This window comes from Cricetulus griseus (assembly GCF_003668045.3).
Source record: "Cricetulus griseus strain 17A/GY chromosome 1 unlocalized genomic scaffold, alternate assembly CriGri-PICRH-1.0 chr1_0, whole genome shotgun sequence".
NCBI lineage: Eukaryota > Metazoa > Chordata > Mammalia > Rodentia > Cricetidae > Cricetulus > Cricetulus griseus.
Window position 1 is genome coordinate 31,376,578 of NW_023276806.1, and position 22,162 is coordinate 31,398,739.

General features: G+C 41.8%; 1 protein-coding gene across 11 annotated transcripts in view; it reads left to right on the top strand.

Moving 5' to 3' along the window:
• Positions 1 to 22,162, top strand: part of Ank2 (ankyrin 2) — an 842,037-nt gene that overhangs the window by 344,723 nt on the left and 475,152 nt on the right. The window lies entirely within an intron of this gene.

A 22,162-nucleotide genomic window follows, 5' to 3' on the forward strand; every position in this document is an offset into this window, starting at 1 on the left:
GGCATCACTTTGTTGGTATAAATGTGGTCTTCAGGCAGGATGCTGGTATGGCCTTCTGGTGGTGTATTCTCCTTACTCTGGGGGATGGACTGGCATTGACTCCAACATGAAGTGACCACTGGCATTGTCTTGAGGTGACTGCTGGTGTTGGGCTTGAGGTGACAGCTGATGATGGATTTGCGGTGACAGCTGATGAAGGTATCAGATTGTATGGAACTGGAGTTACCAGACAGTTGTGAACCGCTGCGTGGGTGCTGAGAACTGAATTCAGGTTTTGTTGCAAGAACAAATGCTATCAATCACTGAGCCATCTCTCTAGCTCTGAAAAGAAACAGATTTATTAATAGCTTCTACCAATAGCCATATGGGCCATTTCCAGTATTGTGTTATGACAGACAATGCTCCTGCAACTATACATGACATGCCCATGTAAGTATGTCACCCAGCCTTATCAAGATGGTGACTTAGAAATGAAAATGTGTCTTAGTCACTGTTCTGTGCTATGAAGAAACACCATGACCATGACGGCTCTTACAAAAGAAAGCATTTAGTTAAGGGCTTGTGTACTGTTTCAGGGGTCAGTCCATTATCACGCCAGGAAGTATGGTGGAAGGCATGACACTGGAACAGGAAAGAGAGAGAGGGAGAGAGAGAGCAGACAGACAGACAGACAGAGGCAGACACTGGGCTTGGCATGGGCTTTTGAAACCTCAAAGTTCATTCCCAGTGACACACTTCCTACAACAAGGCCACACCTCCTAATGGTTCTACTCCTCAAATAGTGTTCAAATTCGAGCCTAGTGGGGGTATTCTTATTCAAACCAACACAAAATGGCTAAAGAATCTGAAATAACAGCCAGGTAATGATGGCATGCACTGTTAATCCCAGTGCTCAGAAGGCAGAGGCAGGTGAATCTCTGTGAGTTCGAGGCCAGCCTGGTCTACAGAGCTTCACAGAGAAACCCTGCCTCGAACCACCCCTAGCCTCAGGAAAAAAAACAAAAAACAAAAAACAAAAAACAAAACTGAAATAATCTTATTTTTCTTTTAGTACACATTAGATTGGGCTTTATTTGATTCCCCCCACTGCAAAATATTCAAGTAATTCTCCCTGATTCTCATGAGACTCTAGTTGGCTTTGTCTTTCTGGAAAAGCTAGCACCCCTTCAGGGAGATTGGAGACATGCAGCAACTAGGCAGGCAGTGAGCTGCAAATCGATTCCTCCATTTGACATTGGAGCCAGCTCAATCAGACAAGAGAAAACCAACCAGAATAATCGTGGGAAGGGAGGGACTCTCGACACTTATAACAAGTTATCTCACAGAGCGAATGACTTCAGTGTACCTCTGGTGAAACAGCTGCTTGCTGCAGACAGGAATAAATCTGAGGATTCCGTGGGCTGTAGATGTGAATGACGGGAGGGTTTGTGCATATGTGCTGCTGGGAATGTTTAGACTTTTTTTTTTATGTTCACTCTTTGGCTATCTGTTTTTCATATTCTTTCTCTCTGATGCCTGTAACCCAGGCTGGCTTTGATGAACTCCCAATCCTTCTGGCTTGATTCTTTTTCCTTTCTTTTTTATTAGCATACAAGGGTACTGTTTCGTTATGGTATTTTCCAAACGTGGTTTGTTTTCCTTGTTTCTCCTCTCCCTGTATTTCCACCTCCGTCCTCTTTCCCTGTACCGTCTTACACCTGTTAGCCTTCTCTCCGCTTTCACGGGACATGGGTCCTTTTCTTCCCTGCCTTCCTCAGAATCTCATGTTCTCTTCTCACAGTCTCCTCTCTCATTTCAGAGTCTGCTCCCAAGCTCATTACCACATTTACATACATGCAAACATTACAAGCTAGGATCTGTATATAAGCAAGAACACATAGTTTTTATTTTTCTGAGTCTAGGTCAGCTCATTTAACATAATACTCTCCAGATCTACCCATTTTTTCCCCTTGCAATTTCCACAATTTCATCTTTCTTCAGAGCTGAGTAAAGTTCCATTGTGTGTATATGCTCCATTTTCATCACCTGTTCTACTGATGGACATCTAGGCTGGTTCGGTTTCCTTGCTATTGTGAATAGTTTCTAAATAAACATGATGCACAGGTATCTCTGTGACAAGCACAGAATTCTGGGGCTGGGGAGATGGCTCATCAAAAGAACCAGGTTCCGTTCCCAGCACCTACATGGTGGTCCAAAACCATCTGTAACTCCAGTTCTAACACCCTTTTCTGGCTTTTGTAGGTACAGAACATGCATGGTGGCTGTGGTACATGGACATAAATTCAGGCTAGATGTCTTTTAAGAGATGTGTGTGTGTGTGTGTGTGTGTGTGTGTGTGTGTGTGTGTGTGTGTGTGTGTGTAGGGCAGATGCCCACAGAGTCAGGGAGATGCCATTAGATCCCCTGAAGCTGGAGATATAAACAGTTGTGATCCACCTGATGCAGGTCCTGGAAATGCAGCAATCACGCTTAACCACTGAGCCATCTCTCCAACCCCCAAACTCAAAATAGTCAAAGGGACAGTGAGGTGGCTCATTGCAGCATGGCACTTAACTTATTTATTTATTTTGGTTTTTCGAGACAGGGTTTCTCTGTGGCTTTGGGGCCTGTTCTGGAACTAGCTCTTACAGACCAGACTGGACTCGAACTCACAGATGTCCGCCTGCCTCTGCCTCCCGAGTGCTAGGATTAAAGGCGTGCGTCACCACCACCCGGCTTTTTTTTTTTTTTTTTTTTCTTCCATTTTTTTTTAAAGATTTATTTATTTATTATGTATACAGTGTTTTGCCTGCATGTATGCCTGCAGGCCTGAAGAGGGCACCAGATCTCATTACAGATGTTGTGAGCTATCATGTAGTTTCTGGGAATTGAACTCAGGATCTCTGGAAGATCAGCCAGTGCTATCAACTGCTGAGCCAGCTCTCCATCCCTCTTCCATCTTTCTGTGGTGTCACAATGAGTGTCCTGGCTGATGCTCTCACGAACATCAACACCAGGTCTTTATCAAGCTGGTCCTGTTCTAAAGCCACAGTCGTTTCCTAACTGTGATGATGAAGAGTGGTTATGTTGGCTAATTTTGGAAAATCACTGTGACTCTCATACACAGGCTAAATAAGTGTGGCCAGATAATCCCCAGATTTGACGGGCAGCTCAAATACCTAGAAAAATGAGTGAGGAATCTGCTCTTGTCCTGTCAGTTTGGTTTTACTGTATGGACAGCCTCAGCTGGCATCATGGGCTACCACAAAGTGAGATGACAACACACAGGAAGGAATATCCTGTGATACTTTTTCTAGGGATGCCAGACAGACATATAAATAAAAGGCCTTTATAGGAAAAACATGGTTAAGTTGGAAGCCCTGCATGGTGGTTTACACATGGAATCCCTGCACTTGTGGGTGGGGGCAGGAGGATTGTTGTGGATTTGAGGCCAGCCTGGGTTACAAAGTGACAATCTGTCTCAACCAAACCAAACCAAACCAAACCAAACCAAACCAAACCAAACCAAAGCAAACCAAAGCAAACCAAAGCAAAACAAAACAAAAGTTAAATTGATTGAGTGGCCAAAATGGTACATGCTTGTAATCCCAACAACTTTGGCAGTCTTGGTTACACAACAAATTTAAAGACAGCCTGGGCTGTATAAGAACAAAAGAAAGCAAATGGATAAGTTGGTAAATTTTATGTTTTGTGCCTTTTATCACAATATAAAAAAGAACAACTCCTTCTTTTTGACTCTCGAGGGTAGCATCAGAGTTACCCATGAGAGTGACAGCAAGGTTGCTTCCCAGATGGTCTTAAATTAGTGCTATTTACTCTTCCAACAAATACAGTTGGGAAAGAGAACTGTAGTGCACAGCCTAGTTTGTCCCTGTAGTGTGTGTGTGTGTGTGTGTGTGTGTGTGTGTGTGTGTGTGAGAGAGAGAGAGAGAGAGAGAGAGAGAGAGAGAGAGAGAGAGAGACAGAGAGAGAGAGAGCGCAACAAAGACAGAGACACAGAGAGTACTCTTTCAGATATTTTGGAGAGGAGGGAAATTATAAAATACCGAATTAACTTTGACTCTTGAGAAGGAGTTACTGGATTCTTTGTTTACAGTGATGCCAGTGTGTCCTTGGTGATACCTCACTTGTTTCCAGGAAGTGTGAGATTTCTACCTTGGTCTCAAGTCAGCCTTGGAGATTTCTAAGCCATTCAACTAGATTTCCAGCAGACTGATTGGTGGGCAGGTTTTTATGGTGAAGACAAATGGTGCCGATTAGCCAGTTGCTCCCTAAATGATTTCAAGGATATGCTCATCATATCTTTTTTAATTGAAGCACCGAGTTTAATTAGGGTTGCTTGCATGCAATGGGAATGGATTGTGCAATTTCCTGGTACACAGGCCACTAACTGGTGGTTTGCACCAATGGAGAAGATGACTCCCTCTCTGTTGGTAGCCATCAACTATCAGTGGGCCCTTAGGGAGGGGCCAGGCCTGCCATGCTCACCACCACTGGAGATTGGCATCTCTGGGGGTATACATTTGTGAAAAAAGATTTGACCTTATTTTGGGAGCTTCTTAGGGACAAATGCATATGACAGAAAGTCAAAGAGGAAGGGAAGCAAGCCTCTTGTTTCCAGAGACGTCTGTACTTGTTTTGATATGAGAAATAAAGGGTTGGAATCTATAAAGGTAGGATATCCAAATGATATTCATGAGTAATGGAAATGAGGAGAATGCATATATATTTGTCATATGGTTGGAGCTTAAAAGATGAGCCTGGGGCTGGAGAGATGGCTCAGAGGTTAAGAGCACTGGCTGCTCTTCCAGAGGTCCTGAGTTCAATCAATTCCTAGCAACCACATGGTGGCTCTGGTGCCTTTATTGTATACATAGTAAATAAATAAATCTAAAAAAAAAAAAAAAAAGATGGGCCTGGAATAATGTCACAGGTGTGCTGTGTAACGAATAGATGCTGATAAGTATTTTCAGGGTGCATGGACTCTTTCTTTTGTCTTAACATAGCTCCTTTTGCAGTTGGCAGTGACATACATTTTGCAACAGGCAGAATATCAGAATTGTACCAAAGAACAGCTAAACATGTAAAGCACCCTTAATGATATATAGGTTAGCATCACTACAAAATTTAAAATTTTGCATTAATAAGGACGGATAGCTTAGAGTGACCAGCATTGTTGGCAACTTTAAAGAGACTACTAGCAGCGGCCGATAGATGTAGGTTTTGGCGTAAAACTGTGAGTCTCACTAAAATCCACACTTGGGGTTGCAGGTCTGCAGCATAGCTTGTTTAGCATGCAGGAGCTTTGGGTTTAGACTCTAGCACCACACAGAAAACAAGTGAATGATTAAATATGTTGTGATAAGGACAGCAGAACAAATGCTTTACCAAAGCGTGCAAGGAGGTGCTATGGCATCTGGAGCAAGATGCCACACACCATTCTCTTCTTTTCCTGCTTAGTCAATATGCACACTGTAGCTCTTCTGCCTAGCCAACTTGTTTCCACTTAGTTTTAATTTTTTAAAAGGACACTTAATTTTTACTTTAAAAAATTTTCAGGTCGGGGCTGGAGAGATGGCTCAGAGGACAAGAGAACTGGCTGTTCTTCCAGAGGTCCTGTGTTCAATTCCCAGCCACCACATGGTGGTTCACAACCATCTGTTATGAGATCTGGTGCCCTCTTCTGGCCTACAGATATACATGGAAGCAGAATATTGTATACATAATAAATAAATGAAATTAAAAAAATTTTCAGATCTATTTATTTTATGTTTTGTATGTGAGCATTTTGCCAGCATGTATGTCTTTTGCACAGCATACATGCCTACTGCCTACTGAGGTCAGAAGAGAGCATCAGATCCCCTGGAATTGGAGTTATGGATGATCGTGAGCCACCTTGCGGGTGCTAGGAATTGAACCCAGGTCCTCTGCAAGAGTAATGAGTGCTCTTAAGCACAGAACTATTTCTCCAGCCTCTTGTTTCGATTTTAGAAACATGGAAAAATACAGAGCTGAGGTGAGCAGAGAAACGGAAGAGTTTTCCCTTGATATAAAGAAGGACAGGGATTTAATTAGTATGCTATTCTATTGCTTTTATTGTTTTATTATAAAACCGATACATGCTTATTATAGAATGTCTTAAACGAGTACAAATTATTTTTAAACTCCCATCTGTTACTTCTTAACTAGATTTCTTTGTTCTCCTTTGGATAATAGGAGCTCATGATTCCTTTTGAACCACAATTTTAAAATGAAAACAGAAGAACGTGGTTCTCTTCCAGGATAACTTCAATTTTGCTTTTAAAAACTTTAAGGTGGTGGCACTCACTTTTAATCACTCAGGAGGGAGAGGTAGGTGGATCTTTGTGAGTTCCAGGCCAGCCTGGTCTCCATAGTGAGCTCTAAGGCAGCTAGAGCTGCATAGTGAGACCCTGCCTCAAAAAAAAAAAAAAAAAAAAAACCCAAAACAAACAAAAAACCCAGACAACACCCCCTAAACTTGAAAGTGTTATGATTTTAAAAATTAATCTCTGAGTTCCAGGCCAGGCTTGTTTACGAGTGAGCTCCAGGGCAGCCAGGGCTACACAGAAACCCTGTCTCGAAAGACAAACAAACAGAAAAATTAAAAATTAAATTTACATTACATGTTACTATTTTTTTATCCTGTCAATTAAAAACTTACAAGTGAGTAAAAGTTAAGCTTGAAAGGTAAGACAAACTCGTGCCATGAAATGCTGGAATACTATCAATAGTTTATTCAAATAATTCAATTATAATAAAGACATATTAGTTATTAGATAATAATTTATAAGAGTAGTCCTGGATTCTGGAAATGGAGGCAGGAGGATCAGAGGATTTTGAGGTTAGCCTGGGCTACATGACATTCTGTCTTTACCTACCCCTGAGAAAACATTTTTTTTTCTTTTTTTTCTTGAGATGTAATTGTATCATTTAAATCATTTTTTATCTTGAAAATATTATAAGAAATTTATCTCTATGTCATTGCTTTTTTATCAATTTTTAAAATTTGTCATTGCTTGTTAAAACTAGAAACTATTTATTTATTTATTATGTATACAGTGTTCTGTCTGTATGTATGCCTGCAGTCCAGAAGAGGGCACCAGATCTCATTACAGATGGCTGTGAGCCACCGTGTGGTTGATCAGAATTGAACTCAGGACCTCTGGAAGAGCAGTCAGTTCTCTTAACCTCTGAGCCATCTTTCCAGCCCCTGGGGTAGACTTTTTAATGACAGAATTTTATATCAAAAGTGTCATCTTAAATTGCAAAGATGTCTGTTAAGCATCATAATTAAATAAAGGATGGTGAGGTTATTGTTATATTTCATTTTATTTATATATATTGTTTATATTTGTTATAAAGTTAGGTGGGTAGGGTGGGGAGGTGACCTGGAAGGACTTGCGGGAGGGGAAGATTATGATCAAAATATATTAAAATTTAAAAATTGTTTTAAATGATAAAATATGTTTAAAAAGTAAATAAAAAGTTAAATGTGCCAAGGCGAAGCCTTATTGAAACATAATCTTAGGCATCTCAGGCTGGTCTTAAACTGCTTATGTAGTAGATGACTATGAACTTCTGATTTCCCTGCCTCTATCTCTCCAGTGCTCACTGTACAGTGGTGAGCCACTTACCTGGTTTTCTGTCACGCTAGAGACCAAAGCCAGGGCTTTATGCATGCTGTGCAAGCCCTTGACCAGCTAAGCTATATCCCCTCAGCTACATTCCCATCCCCATTTTTTTTTTTAAAGATTTATTTATTTATTATATGTACCGTGTTTGGCCTGCATGTATCCCTGCAGGCCAGTAGAGGGCATCAAATCTCATTACAGATGGTTGTGAGCCACCATGTGATTTCTGGGAATTGAACTCAGGACCTTTGGAAGAGCAGGCAGTGCTCTTAACCGCTGAGCCCCTCCAGTCCCTCCCATCCCCATTTTTATTTGTTTATCAACCTATGTGTGTATGTGTCTGTGAATGTGTATGAGTGTGTGTGCCTGTGAATATCTGAGTGTGTGTGTGTGTGTGTGTGTGTGTCTGTGAATGTGTGTCTGTGTGCATACACACCAAAGCATGAATGTGGGGGCTGGAGGACACTTTTACTCTTGCCTTCCACCTTGATAGGCAGGGTCTCTCTCATTTCCACTGCTGGAATGTACATACTCCAGAAAGCAGGCCAGTGAATTTCTAGAAAATTTTCCTGTTTCTGCTTCCCATCTCCTGGTAGAAATGCTGGGATTCCAGATGTACACTACCTCCTTTAGCTTTCTATGTGGCTTCTGGGGTTGAAAGAACTGAGATTATCAGGGTCATGTTGGCCATGCTTTATTTGTTTAACCACCCCCTGATGTAACAATAAGTCTTTCCACCAGCCGCTTGAGTTCTGCCGCCATGTTAGGGCCCCAAAATAACACATAGAGATTAATATTAGTTACAATGCTGCTGGTCAATGACTAGGATTTCTTATTTGCTAGCTAAGTCTTAATTATCAACCATAACTACTAATCTATATATATTTTTTGTGTTTTTTTTAATCTATATATTTTTATAAGGACTTATTTAACCGAGGACGATAGCCTTATTAAAGGGGAATCACATGGTGACTCTCCTTTACTACATTTCCCAGAATTCTCCTTCTCTCCCAGTCCCACCTATGTTGCTTCCCTATTGGCCAACAGTGTTTTATTCATTAACCAATAAGAGAGACATATACACAGAAGGACTTCCCCCATCACCCTGATCTTACTAATTTATGTATTTTTGAGACAGGTTCTCATGTAGCCCAGGCTGGTTTGGAATTCATCATGAGGTTGGCCTTGAACTTTTTAAATCTTCCTGTCTCTTTCTCCCAAGTCCTGGGGTTGCTGATATGTATCATTAGGTCCATCTTAGAAATGAATTGATACTTTGGAAAAAACAAAGAAACCATAAAACCCAGAAGCTCAAAGACTAATATATGCTAGAAAAAATTTTGTTAGAGATTATTCTATCTTTCATGTTTAAGAAAGCTAAAGATGAAAGAGAAACGAAACAGTTTTTTGCCCTAGTTAGCAGCCTCGCCCTTCTGCATCATCAGATTTTATTTTGCAGCTTGAAGTAACAAATTCTTGAACATTCATCCCATCTAATGCGTTGGAAGACAAATGTTAACAATGCCAACACAGACCTCTGAATTGCTTTTGTGGCTGCTAGTTTGCATTAATAAACAACTTGACTCACTTTAGAATTCCTTGAAAGAAAAAAAAGAATAATTGTCTTTATCAGGTAGGTCTATAGGCATGTGTGTGGGGATTGTCTGGTTTATTAATTGATACAGAAGGGCACAGCCCACTGTAGGTGGCACTGTCCCCTGGCACCATGTGGTTGCTGGGAATTGAACTCAGGACCTCTGGAAGAGCAGTCAGTGCTCTTAACCTCTGAGCCATCTTTCCAGGCCCCTAGTATGACATCTTAAGTAGGAATATTATGCCCTTAATATGGTGTTTTGGTAGAGAAGTCTCCTTGTTGTCTGGAAGAATTGGGCCCATTTGTTGGAAGAAATCTCAGATTGAATTATTAAGAGGAGCAGAACATATAGTTATCTTTTGTTTACTGCCCAGTCTATTCTTAGATAATAGAGTCAACTGAATCCCTCAACAAATACTCCTAGAAAAGTTTGCTTGGTGGGAAGTTGGGTTTACAGTAAGTGATTTTCAGTCTTCAGGTTTCATTTCTTTCATGAACACATTTCCTGTCTGAGCCAGGGAGGTGCCGGAGTGCAGAGCAGAGGGGCACTTTCTTCCTGCAGGCCCTCCTTCCACTCTAAAGTGCTTTTATCCAGTAATCAACTCACTGCCAAGCATCTCGTTTGTCTGCCAACAAGGGAGTCTGGACATAGATTTTTAATTTCAGGGTAATACCACTCTTTCCAAGGAGGAGGCAGGGACAGACATCAAGTCTACAGACAGCTGTGGGATGCACTGGAACAGTAGGATGAGCCTACAAGACAATAGATTTGAATCCTAGTCCTAGCCCTTGCTAGCACTATAGATTTGGGAAGTACTAATTGTTCAGGGCCTTAGCTGGGCTATCTTTGAAATGAAGGTAATGCATGTTTGTTATGAGATGCAGATGAGAGCATTTATGTCAGGCATCCATGGCAGGATCAGTACATGCATGCTGTATGTTTCTTTCTTTCTTTCCTTCTTTTTTAAAATTTGTTTTTGTTTTCTGAGATAGGGTTTCTCTGTGTAACAGCCCTAGCTGTGCTGGAACTAGTTCTGTGGACCAGGCTGGCCTTGAATTTACAGAGATCCACCTGCCTCTGCCTCCTGAGTGTGGGGATTAAAGGTGTGCCCCACCATGCCTGGCTGTGCTGTGTGTTTCTAATTCCTTCTCTGTTCCCTGCAAATCCATCTTCTCTCTTTAGAGACTAATGGAGTTTGGCAGTGCTTACTCTCTAATAAGTGCTGGGAGGGGGTAAGACTGCTGTTCTCCAGCTGCAATTGCTTCTCCTTCACGCATCCCTCCCTCCCTGTCTCCCTCCCTCCCTCCCTCCCTCTCTCCCTCTCTTTTTCCCTCCCTCCTTCCCTTTCATTGGGCTGTATGAACCCAGGACTACATGAAGGTCATGCAGCTGTTATATTATTGAGTTCTATCTTTCTACACTCTCTGAACATCACTGCTTTAGCTATCTCTAATAAGGGAAATCATAGATTTTGTCTGGCTTAATTAGCATATGTCGCTAAGTCTCATCCATACAGTAATTTTTATTAGAACTTCCTATCTTTTCCCAGATAACTAATATTCCAGTATCTAAATTTAAGAGTTCTTTCTGATTTATTTTTATGCCTATGGGGGCTTTGCCTGTATTTCGGTGCACCATGTGCATATAGTGCCTGAGGAGGTCAGAAGAGGGGGGTCAGATCCCTTGGAACTGGAGTGACAGAAGGTTGTGTCATCCCACGGGTGGTGGACAGTGACCCTGATTCCTCTGCAAGAGCAGTAAGTGCTCCTTAACCACCGAGTCTCCTCTCCAGCCCCAGCACGTGTGTTTTTCATCCATGCAATGGCAGTTGGGTTGCTTCTACCTTTCTTGTTTTGCATCATGCTGCTGTGGGCATGGGTGTGTCAATCTGAGTTTGTATCCCTGCTTCCAGTTCTCTGGAGTATATAGCAAGAAGTGGAACTGTGAGGTCATGGGATAAGTCCACTTTTAATTTTAGACTATGACAATCTATAGCCCATGTTATAGCCTGGAACTCACTACAAAGTCCATGTTGCTCTCAACCTCATGACAATCTATCTATACCTGCCTCAGGTGCCCAAATACTGTGTGAACCACTACTCTTCACCTTAAAACATTTTTCTGGGGGCTGGAGAGATGGCTCAGAGGTTAAAAGCACTAACTGCTCTTCCAGAGGTCCTGAGTTCAGTTCCCAGCAACCACACGGTGGCTCACAACCATCCGTTATGAGATCTGGTGCTCTCTTCTGGTGTGCAGATATACATGGAAACAGAATGTTGTATACATAATAAATAAATAAGTAAAATCTTAAAAAACAATTCTGAACATAGTTTTTGAAGTACTGGAAAGTGAGACCAAGGTAGTTCCTTTCCACCTCCTCACTAACATCAGCCATTTTGCTGTGTGACACTTTTTTTTTTTCAGAATGCCTACCCTAATGTCTAAAGTTATGACTAATTTTAAGAACATGTGCTATGGCATCTGGCACACCCCTGTCTCAACTTCTGGACTAGCATGCAGGGGCATAGAAGTCCCTGTTTAACAAACGGATAAGAATCCACACACTGGGAGGTCCAATGGTTTAGGGCTCTTAGTGTTCTTGTAGAAGACCCAAGTTCAGTCCCCAGCACCCACATGTTGCCCCACAACCTTGTGTAACTCCAGTGCCAGGGGATAACAACCATGTGTAACTCCAGTGCCAGGTCCCTGCTGGCTAGTTTTATATCAACTTAACACAGGTGGCGTCATGAAAGGAGAAGGAACATATTGAGTTCCAGGTTATCCAGGGTTACATAGTGAAACCATGTCTCTGTTACAGACACACACACACACACACACACACACACACACACACACACACACACACACAAAGAAAAAATCTGTTCTGGAGAGATGGTTCAGTAATTAAGAACACTGGCTGTTCTTCCAAAGGACTTGGCTTCACTTACCAGCTCCCACATGGCAGCTTACAACTGTCTGTAACTCTAGTCCTAGGGGATCTGATGCCCTCTTCTGGCCTCCTTTGGAATCAGGTGTGCATGTGGTGAACAGACATACATGTAGAAAAAACACAAACAGAAATAAATACTTTTTTTAAGAAGAAAGGTATGGGCCACCACATATCACAATTATTAAAAAGAAACTGGGCTGGAGAGATGGCTCAGAGGTTAAGCGCACTGGCTGCTCTTCCAGAGGTCCTGAGTTCGTTTCCTAGTAACCACATGATGGCTCACAACCATCTGTAATGAGATGTTGTGCCCTCTTCTGGCCTGCAGGTGCACATGCAGGCAGAAAACTATACATAATTAATAAATACAAACTTCAAAAATTTTTAAAAAGAAAGAAACCATAAACTATAGAAAAATAATACTCCAGAACTCTGGATAATATATCCCATCTGTCATACAGCAGTGAACTGAAGTGTGTGCCTGGGCGAGGTTAATTGTTAGGAGTTCAAATGTCAATAAATGGTGGAGTTAAGATAAACGTGGTTCCATCAGATGGGCCAGTCTGTTCTCTAGAGAAGAAGTCTGCTTCAGGAGGATACACCAGCTTCCTTAAATTATCCTTTAAAATTGAGAAGCTCACAGTTTTCAATGCACATGGCGGGTAGCAATGATGCAGGGTTCTGATTTTACTGGTGTTTGTGTGCATGCCCATATTCTAGAGAGAGAGAGAGTGTGTGTGCCTCTTGGGAGTTAATCCCACGTGAGTTAATCCTTCTGACTTCCTGGGGGTGAAATAGCCTCAGTGACTGTAAATGATGTAGTCTCCATACTGAGACGCTATTGGTTACTTGCCATCGTTGGAAGAACTGAGAAATGTTTATTTAAATAATTTTTCATTGTATTCTTTGCTCAGATGACAAACTGACATAGAAAGCCAGTATTGCTAACTTCTAACTTTGAACAAAAAGATAAAACTGAGTGCTTGAATTTGCAAACCTGAGAACCATCTATGTAGAGGTCTTGACATTTAGGAGAGGTACACTGCTTTTCATCCAAATTGAGAATAAGGGCGATGTACACTCACTACTGAATCAGAGTCTGTTTTTCTCTTGCAGAGAGGTTGCCCATGTTTTTCTATGGGATTCATGTGTTTCAAATGCAGATTAGTCTTTAATAATAAGATAATGATGCTTTCATGTTTTTGACAATACTTAAGCTCTATGTGTCCTTGAGCATAAATGTAGATGACTGTGCTACTTAGATCTACATTAAACAATACTACGTTAACAATTATTTATTGACTTCCCACTATGTCTCTGGTACTTTACAGGGTCCAGATAGTAGGATGGTGGGTGGATCCTGTGGTGAGGGGGCGACTGAGTGGCAGCTAGGATCGCTAAGTATTATTAAACAGCAGAGGAAACATAGCACGGCGTGGTGGCTCAGAGAAGAGAACCTTCACTCGCACTAGGGAGATGAGGGGAGGTGTCTCAAAGGAACTGGAAAGCTAAATATTAGAGTTGAGGACGCTTTAGATAAGTGACGAAGGAAACCCATCCCAGGCAGAAGCAGCACTTGCCAAATTCCAGCACAGGATGCTGGGTGTTCAGGGAAATGATAATGCCTGTGAAGTTTGAAAGGCTGGAGCGGGAGGGTGAGAGGTGGCTAGAGAGACAGCGGAATGGTGTATTCCAGGTTTTCCTCAGGTTCTGTGTGAGCAATGGAGACTCCTTAAAGTGCTTGGCGAAAGGGTATTTGTATGGTAATGAAACTGTAGCTGTCAAGATAAATAAAGAAGCAGAGGGGAGAACCTTTAGGGGGATGGCAAGGTGGGAGCCCCAGAAATGGGGAGAAGTGTCTATACACACGAGTGCTCTTATATGGTGACTTCTTGCAGTGTGGTGACTTCCTTGTCTTTGGCTTAGACCACTGAGTAAGATGGAAGACAAGAGGAGCAGATTTTTCTGAATGAGATGGTAAATTCATTTTAGATCACAAAAATGGAGGGGCCTGGGTGACAAATGTGACAACCAAGGAAGCTCTTGGGGTGGAGATTTAAGGAGAGGTTAGAGGAAAATGTTGATATATTGTCTTAGTTTGGGTTTCTATTGCTGTGAAGAGACACCAGGCAGGGTTTCTCTGTATCTTTGTGTCCTCCTGGAACTCACTCTGTAGATCAGGCTGGCCTGGAACTCAGAGATCCGCCTGCCTCTGCATCCCGAGTGCTGGGATTAAAGGCGAGTGCTACCACTGCCGGACCGACCACGGTAATGGTTTTTTTTTTTTTTTTTTTTTTTCCGAGACAGGGTTTCTATGTGTAGCTTTGGGGCCTATCCTGGCACTTGCTCTGGAGACCAGGCTGGCCTCAAATTCACAGAGATCCGCCTGCCTCTGCATCCCGAGTGCTGGGATTAAAGGCGTGCGCCACGCCACCAACACCCAACGACCACAGTAATTCTTTATTTTTTTTAAAGATTTTATTTATTTATTATTTATACAACATTCTGCTTCCTTGTATATCTGCACACCAGAAGAGGGCATCAGATCTCATAACGGATGGTTGTGAGCCACCATGTAGTTGCTGGGAATTGAACTCAGGACCTCTGGAAGAGCAGTCAGTGCTCTTAACCTCTGAGCCATCTCTCCAGCCCGACCACAGTAATTCTTATAAATTAAAATATTTAATTGGGGCTGGCTTACAGTTCAGAGGTTTAGTCCATTATTGCCATATCTGGGAGAATGATGGTGCACAGGAAGACATGGTGCTGGAGATGTAGCTGAAAATTCTACATCTGAATCAGCTGACAGCAGGAAGAGAGAGTGACACTGGGCCTGGCTTGAGCATCGGAAACCTCAAAGCCCACCCCCAGTGACACACTTCCTCCAACAAGACCACACCTATTCTAACAAGGTTACAATTCCTCTGAGTGTCTCTCCTTCTGAGCCTATGAGGGCCATTTTCATTCATATACATTAATTTTGTTCTTCTTCCCTGTCCTCCTTTAGGATGCCACTATAGACTTAATAAAACACATATTTCTAGCTTTATTGGATCCAAAGATTCCATGAGGAAGGACCAGTATCTTTCTGCTTCTTGAGAAAATCATAAACCAAGAGCCTGCTTTTTGCTAAGAGTTCCCAAAGTTCCTTCATGCTGTGCCTGTGTTACACATTCTTAGATAGAGTCTTCACTGATGTGTGTATCTTAGAATAGTGGGATTAAGGGGTTGCCAAGATGGCTGTGTTGGTAAAGTCCTTGCCATGGAAGCGTGAGGACCTAAGTGTGAGTCCCAGAACTGCCTACATCAAGAAGCTAGATGTGATGCTGCACTTGCAATCCCGCACTGGGAAGGTAGACTCAGGTGGACTTTTGGGACTCATTGGCCAGTTAGCCCAGCCTTGGTCGGTCTCGGTCAGTGAGAGACCCTGTCTTTAAGAAAAGGTAGACAGTGCCTAAGGAACACCACTCAAGGCTAAACGCAGAGAAATTATTATTTTTGTACAAAACATTTGCTTTTATGAAAAATAAATCAAAATTATTGAGTAAATATTTATAGTAAATTGGGCTGGTAAAAAATAATTAAGCTGGGCATACTATGGTGGCATATACTGTATCTGTAATTCCAGCACTTGGAAAGATGAGACAGAAGAATCACAAGGTTTAGGACAGCCTAGGCCATGTGTATAGCAAGGCTTTGTCTTAGGAAACAAACAAAACAAAAAAACCCAAACCCAAAGTATCTTTTTGAAGTAATGGTGATTTTTTTTTTCCCCCGGACAGGGTTTCTCTGTGTAGCTTTGGAGCCTTGCTTGGAACTTACTCTGTAGACCAGGCTGACTTCTAACTTTTTTTTTTTTTAATGCAAAGGCTCATGTAACCCAGGCTGGTTTCCAATTTTATGCAACAGAGGATAACTGGATAACTTTCTTTCTTTAAAATTTTTTAGGCGATTTATTTATTTTTATTTTATGTGCATTGGTGTTTTATCTGTTTGCATGTCTGTGTGAGGGTATTGGGTCCCCTGGAACTGGAGTTACAGACTGATGTGAGCTCCCACCTGGGTGCTGGGAATTGAACCTAATGTTCTCTGGAAGGTCAGCCAGTGCTCTAACCACTGAACCATCTTTCCAGCCCTGAGGATGACTTTCAATGCCTGATCATCTTGCTTCCATTTTCAAGTTCTGGTTCATGCCACCATACCTTGGCCCAGTAAGGAAATTAAAAATAAAATAAAATAATGTTTAGTGTACAAAGTAGTGTGGGTTTCAGACATTTCACACATCTATCTTTGTTCTTTGCTCGTATTTATTCCCTTCTCCTTCTCACTGTCCTCTCACATGGTTGCTTCCTCCCTGCAAATAGAGTTCTTCATGCAGTAGGGAACCTGAAAGGCAATTCAGTCCATGTGGAAAGGCACAGGGTCAAGTCTTCTTGTCTGTCCTTGCATGTCCCAATGATGTGGCAGACTCACATGTATGTACCTTTGCTATCCAGTTGCTGCCTCTTGTCTTCTGCAGTGAGCACCTGACATTACGTCGGTGACGAAGCCTGTTCTTTTTGGTGGGCTGGAGGGGTTGTTAGATCAGGGTCTTGCCTGAGTGTGCTGCTCTCCAGTTTCCTCTGTCTGCCCTTGTAGTGCTAGATTTAAGTTCCTTGACCATGGGGTCAGGAGCCCTTTCTTGACACCCGTCCCTTCCTGTTATTTCCTGTCCAAATGCATGTTCAACTCTGTGTTTGCTTCTCTAGACCTTTCTAGTAGATGTTGTTCAAAGCACCACAGCTGGCTAAAAAATGCCCCCAATTCCTGGGAACCCTACATAGCACCTTTGGAAAATGGGTCTTTGCAGATGCAGTTAAAGATTTTGAGATGGGGAAATTAGATTATGATGGGCCTTGAAGAGACAAATGCCAATGGGCAGTGGTGGTGGATGCCTTTAATCCCAGCACTCGGAAGACAGAGTGAGTTGAGCTCAGCCTGGTCTACAGAGTGAGTTCCAGGATAGCCAGGGCTACACAGAGAAAAATGTCTCAAAAAACTAAAAAGAAAAGAGAGAGAGGGAGGCAGGAAGGGAGGGAGGGAGGGATGGATAGAGAGAGGGAGGGAGAGAGGTAGGGAGGGAGGAAGAGCAGGGTTTCTAAAATCTGTGACATGAAGATTTGACTTAGTCAGAAGAGAAAGATGTCAACCAGGAGTAGATGCAGACTTGAAGATGCTGGTCTTTTACAGAATAGGATGATGTGGCTAAAAGCCAGAGAATGCTCGCTGCTTCTAGAAGGAATGTAGTTCTTGTGATGCTTGGACTTCAACCCAGGGAAACTCTTGTTGCTCCTTTGACTTGCTGAAATGTTAAGATAACAAACACCCCAAATATTGCATGGGACATTTCTATATTGAAGACATGATATCTGTTGTTTATTTGAAAATCAAACTTAATAGGGCAGGCCTCTCAGACAGAACAGCTTCTAATCATCTCTGTACTATTGTTTAGCACAGTGTTTAGTAATGAGCACTTGGTGACTAAATAACTTACATAATATTTTATTTATTTATTTTTATGTATATATGTATGTACCTGTGTGAGTTTCTATACATCAGAAGGCATGCAAGAGCCTGAGGAAGCCAGAATAAGGTCTGGGATTCCTTGGAACTGGAGTTGCATGCAGTAGTGAGCCACTCTGTGGGTGCTGAGAACCAGACTCAGGTCCTCTGCAAGAGGAACATATGTTTTTAACTGCTGATCCATCTCTTTAGCCCTGATCCTTTTTTTTTTAAATTCTTTTTCTTTTCAGACAGTCATGCGTAAGCATTGCATCTACAACAGCCATACCTCCTTCTCCCTCACACTCTACCTGTGTCTCCTTTCCCAATCCGTGCTCTCTTTATTGTCACATATATGCATGTGTATGTGTGTGTATCTGTGTATTGTGCTGAGTCCATTTACCATTGCTTGTATGCTGCCCAGGACTGACCATCATCCTTGGAAGAAACCATTTCTTCTTCTCTCAGCACCTATTGATCACCTGTAGCTCCTTATCTTGAGGTGGGACCATGTGGAATGCCCCCTGTCAACTAGTAGATCCATGATGCCAGTCTTGTTCAGGCAACCATATTGTCGAGATGTCATAGCTGCATTTTCACTGTCATGTCTGAGATGTGTGATCTATGAGCACCCATAATTCTGTGAACTTTGTCCAATTGTGGATCTCTGTAATAGTCTTCATCTGTTGCCAAGAGCTTCTTTGATGAGCAATGAGAGGTACACTTATCCGTGAGTATAAAGATAAGTATTAATAAATACCTAAGAATACAGTTAGAAATTATGTTAGCTTAGGAAAATGGCAGTATCACGTGACATTAAAAATAAACTATTTTAAACTCTGAAATCCCCAAATACATTCAACAGTTGAGAGATGGGTACAATGACCCACCATGTAGTTCCTACAATTACAGTTTTAAAACAATGCCTTGCTCAAAAGTCCACCTCTGGTGGTGCTGTTCTGTGTCCTGTTACCAGTGCCTAGATGTGTGTGCAGAGGGCACGAGTGCTGCCCTTTACATCCTTCCACATGGATGGAGGGACTGAAGGTTGATGGGCATTTCCATGTGGATCACAAGGGAGCCAAACAAGACTCCCACCCAGGGAGCTTGATGCAGACCTGGAGCGATGGAGGACCACAGGGATGACATTTTCAGAATTTATATTTTCCCCATAGAAGTTCAGTGTGACTTTTTGAAGTCCTGTTTTGAGGAAAACAAAAAGTTTTGATGAGCTCTCAAAAGGTTTGCTGCCAGTTTGAGCTCTCAGAATCATGGTGAGGCAATCAGATAACACCTTCTGGAAGGTGGCATTTGATCTCATGGTTAACGCAGCATCTGATCTCACATTGCAGAGATGTCTGACTTTATGGATGAGGCTAAAAAAAAAATTGTGTGGATTGGCTAAGTTTTAATAACTTGCAGAGTAGACTTGGACTAAGAGTTAGGCTGACACGACAGACTACTGTTTCACAAGGACACAGATGACCATACATGTATGTGGAAGAGATTCTGAGCTCTGGTGCCTATGTTGAGGAAGTGAAGGACTGTTTTAAAAATGAATCAGTGAAAACTCTGGTGGTTTTAGATGACTGCAGATTTAGCATCAAGGAGGGATGCCAGGACAAGTAGCTACGGATGTAGACTGTGGAAGTAGCAACTGAACGTCCAAAATCAGGGAAATAATAATTTGAGGATTTTTTTTTTGTGAGTCTGGGACCACACACACAAGTTTGTTTCAAGAGAAAACAGAGTACATCCGGAAGTGGTGATCAGTATAATAAAGTGGAAACCCAGTCAGTGGGCAGTAGCAGCAGGAACCCCAACCATGAAATTGCCCTCTTCAGTTTTGTGTTAGAAGGAGTCCACAGCTTTTGTGCCATGCGGGAGAGCAGGAAGAACTCCAGTGGGCCTGGGGAAATTGAAAAGAGCAAACTACTACCCACAGTAAAGAGGAAATAAAGACCAGGCTTTCAGCATTCTAGATATGACACTTCCCCCAGTTTGGTTTTAATCACAACAGATGAAAAAACAAGAAAGGACTATTGATTATGGAGGGGACATAGGGGAAGCTCCAAATATTATTTAAAAAATAGATAATGATGGCTTTGAACATTGAAGAGAGGTTAGTTCATTATTGTTCCTACATAAAGCTGTGATTATATTAAAATGGCATTGATACAGACAAATCAATGTTACAGTTATTTTGGAAATGAACCCTGACATATGAATAATTTAATAAAGGATAACAAGGGGAGAAAACGGAGGGATTCTTTGCTAAATTGCCTAGACAACTGAAGACATGGAAAATAACTCCCCAAATATTCCAAGTCATTGAATTTAACACTTAAATTGTTTTTTTTAAAGTTAAGCCATAAAAGTTAAAAATTAGAAGTATATATTTAGAGAAACAAATATTTGGAGATAAATTTTTGTTCATTATATAGAATATGTCAGTTATGAAGACAGCACAATATTCAAATATATTATATATATGTTTATATATTATGTGCTGTATTTAGGTTTGACAATATTTCTTTTTCCCCCCAATTGCCTCCTTTCTTTTGCCTTGCTCTCTCTCACTCTCTTTCTCTCTCTCTTTCCTTCCTTCCTTCCTTTTTTTTTATTTCTTTTTGAGACAGGTTTCTCTGTTTAACAGTCCTGGCTGTCCTGGAACTTGCTTTGTAGACCAGGTTGGCTTCAGACTCACAGAGATCCACCTGCCTCTATCTTCCAAGTGCTGGAGTTAAAGGCATGCACCACCACTGCCCGGCTTGGTTTGGAGTTTGAGACGGACTTATATATTACAGGGTAGTCTTGAACTCAAACTTATGATGTACCCTATCCTAGTACCCTCTCACCTCACCTGGGCGTGAACCATCATGCTTAACTTCCTATTTCTGAAAGCATTTTATAGGTAAATTACAAACATGCTCTTCTTCTTTCTGCATTCTTTTGTTCTTCCCTGCACAGCTCTATAAGGATGACATTTTCTTCATTAAGCTTACCACTGTTGCCTTTACTACATCTGAAAATAATAAATCTGTGCTGTCGTTCTGTTGTCTAATGCCAAGCATACATTCAGATTTTCTCAGTTCTCTCCAAAATGTGTGTGTGTGTGTGTGTGTGTGTGTGTGTGTGTGTGTGTGTGTGTGTTTTAACTGAGGTGCTCAAAGTAGTTTCCATTAAGTGACTCTTGTCCCTCAAACTTTGTCTCCCTATGGGACTATGGTTTTTGATCTGTTCTCCTCTCTACCTTCTTCCTTCTCCTGTTCCCTCCTTCTCTCTCTCTCTCTCTCTCTCTCTCTCTCTCTCTCTCTCTCTCTCCTCCTTTTGTCTATTCTAATTTTTGTTGAAGAGACTGGGCAAATTTTCTGGTAGACTTCCACCTTCTAGATTTATGATTGCTGCTTCTGGCTGTCACTTTAATTAACTTCACACCATATCTCCTGTAGGCTAGAAATTTTGATCTAAAATTATGACTAAATCAGGTCAAACCACTCCTCAACCAGGGTTAAATGAGACCCCGTTTCAAAAAACCATAGTCAAGGGCTGGGAACATGGCACAGTTGCAAACATGAGCACTCAAGTTTGGGTCTCCATTACGCATGTAAAAGCTATGTGTGGCAGCACACACCTGCAACCCTACTGCTTGGGAACAGGAGAGACTGAAGGATTCCTGGGGTTGCTGGTCTGACAGTCTAGTGGGAGCAATGAGCTCCAGTTTCAGTTTTTTAAAAAAAGGCCAGGTGATGGTGACACATTCCTTTAATGCCAGCACTTGGAGGCAAAGGCAGGCAGGTCTGCAGGTGAGTTTGAAGCCAGCCTGGTCAACAGAGGGGTTTTAGGACAGCCAAGCCTACACAGAGAGATTCTGTCTTCAAAAACCAAAATCCAAAAAGAAAAACAAAAAAAGGTGGAGAGTGATTGATAAAGATACCCAATATTGACCTATGACCTTCTAAACATGCACATATGCACAGGTTTACTCCCCACATATGTGCACACACATGAATACACACACACACACACACACACACACACACATACATCATTCTCCTCCCCCAAAGGAATTTGTAAACAATGCTGTGAATATCATATTGTCGATTATAAAGAGCTGTACAATATGAGTTGTGATACTTTTATAATATGAGGTCCGTCAGCCCTTGGAATGATGATGGCTGTCTATTATAAAGTTACGACTTTACTGACCATCATTAAAGTTTTTCTGTATTTAAGCAAGTCAATTAGTTATAATTTCTTTGTGATGCTGTGACAGATTGCATTGAGCAAAGCAGGCGGCACCAATATGTATGTCCCGTATGTTCTCATGCTGTAATGTTGACTTGCTTCCATCACTTCTCCCAGACACCCTCTTGGGAGTAGGCTTTAGTGAAACCCAACCACTAAAGCCATTGTGGTGGATGGAG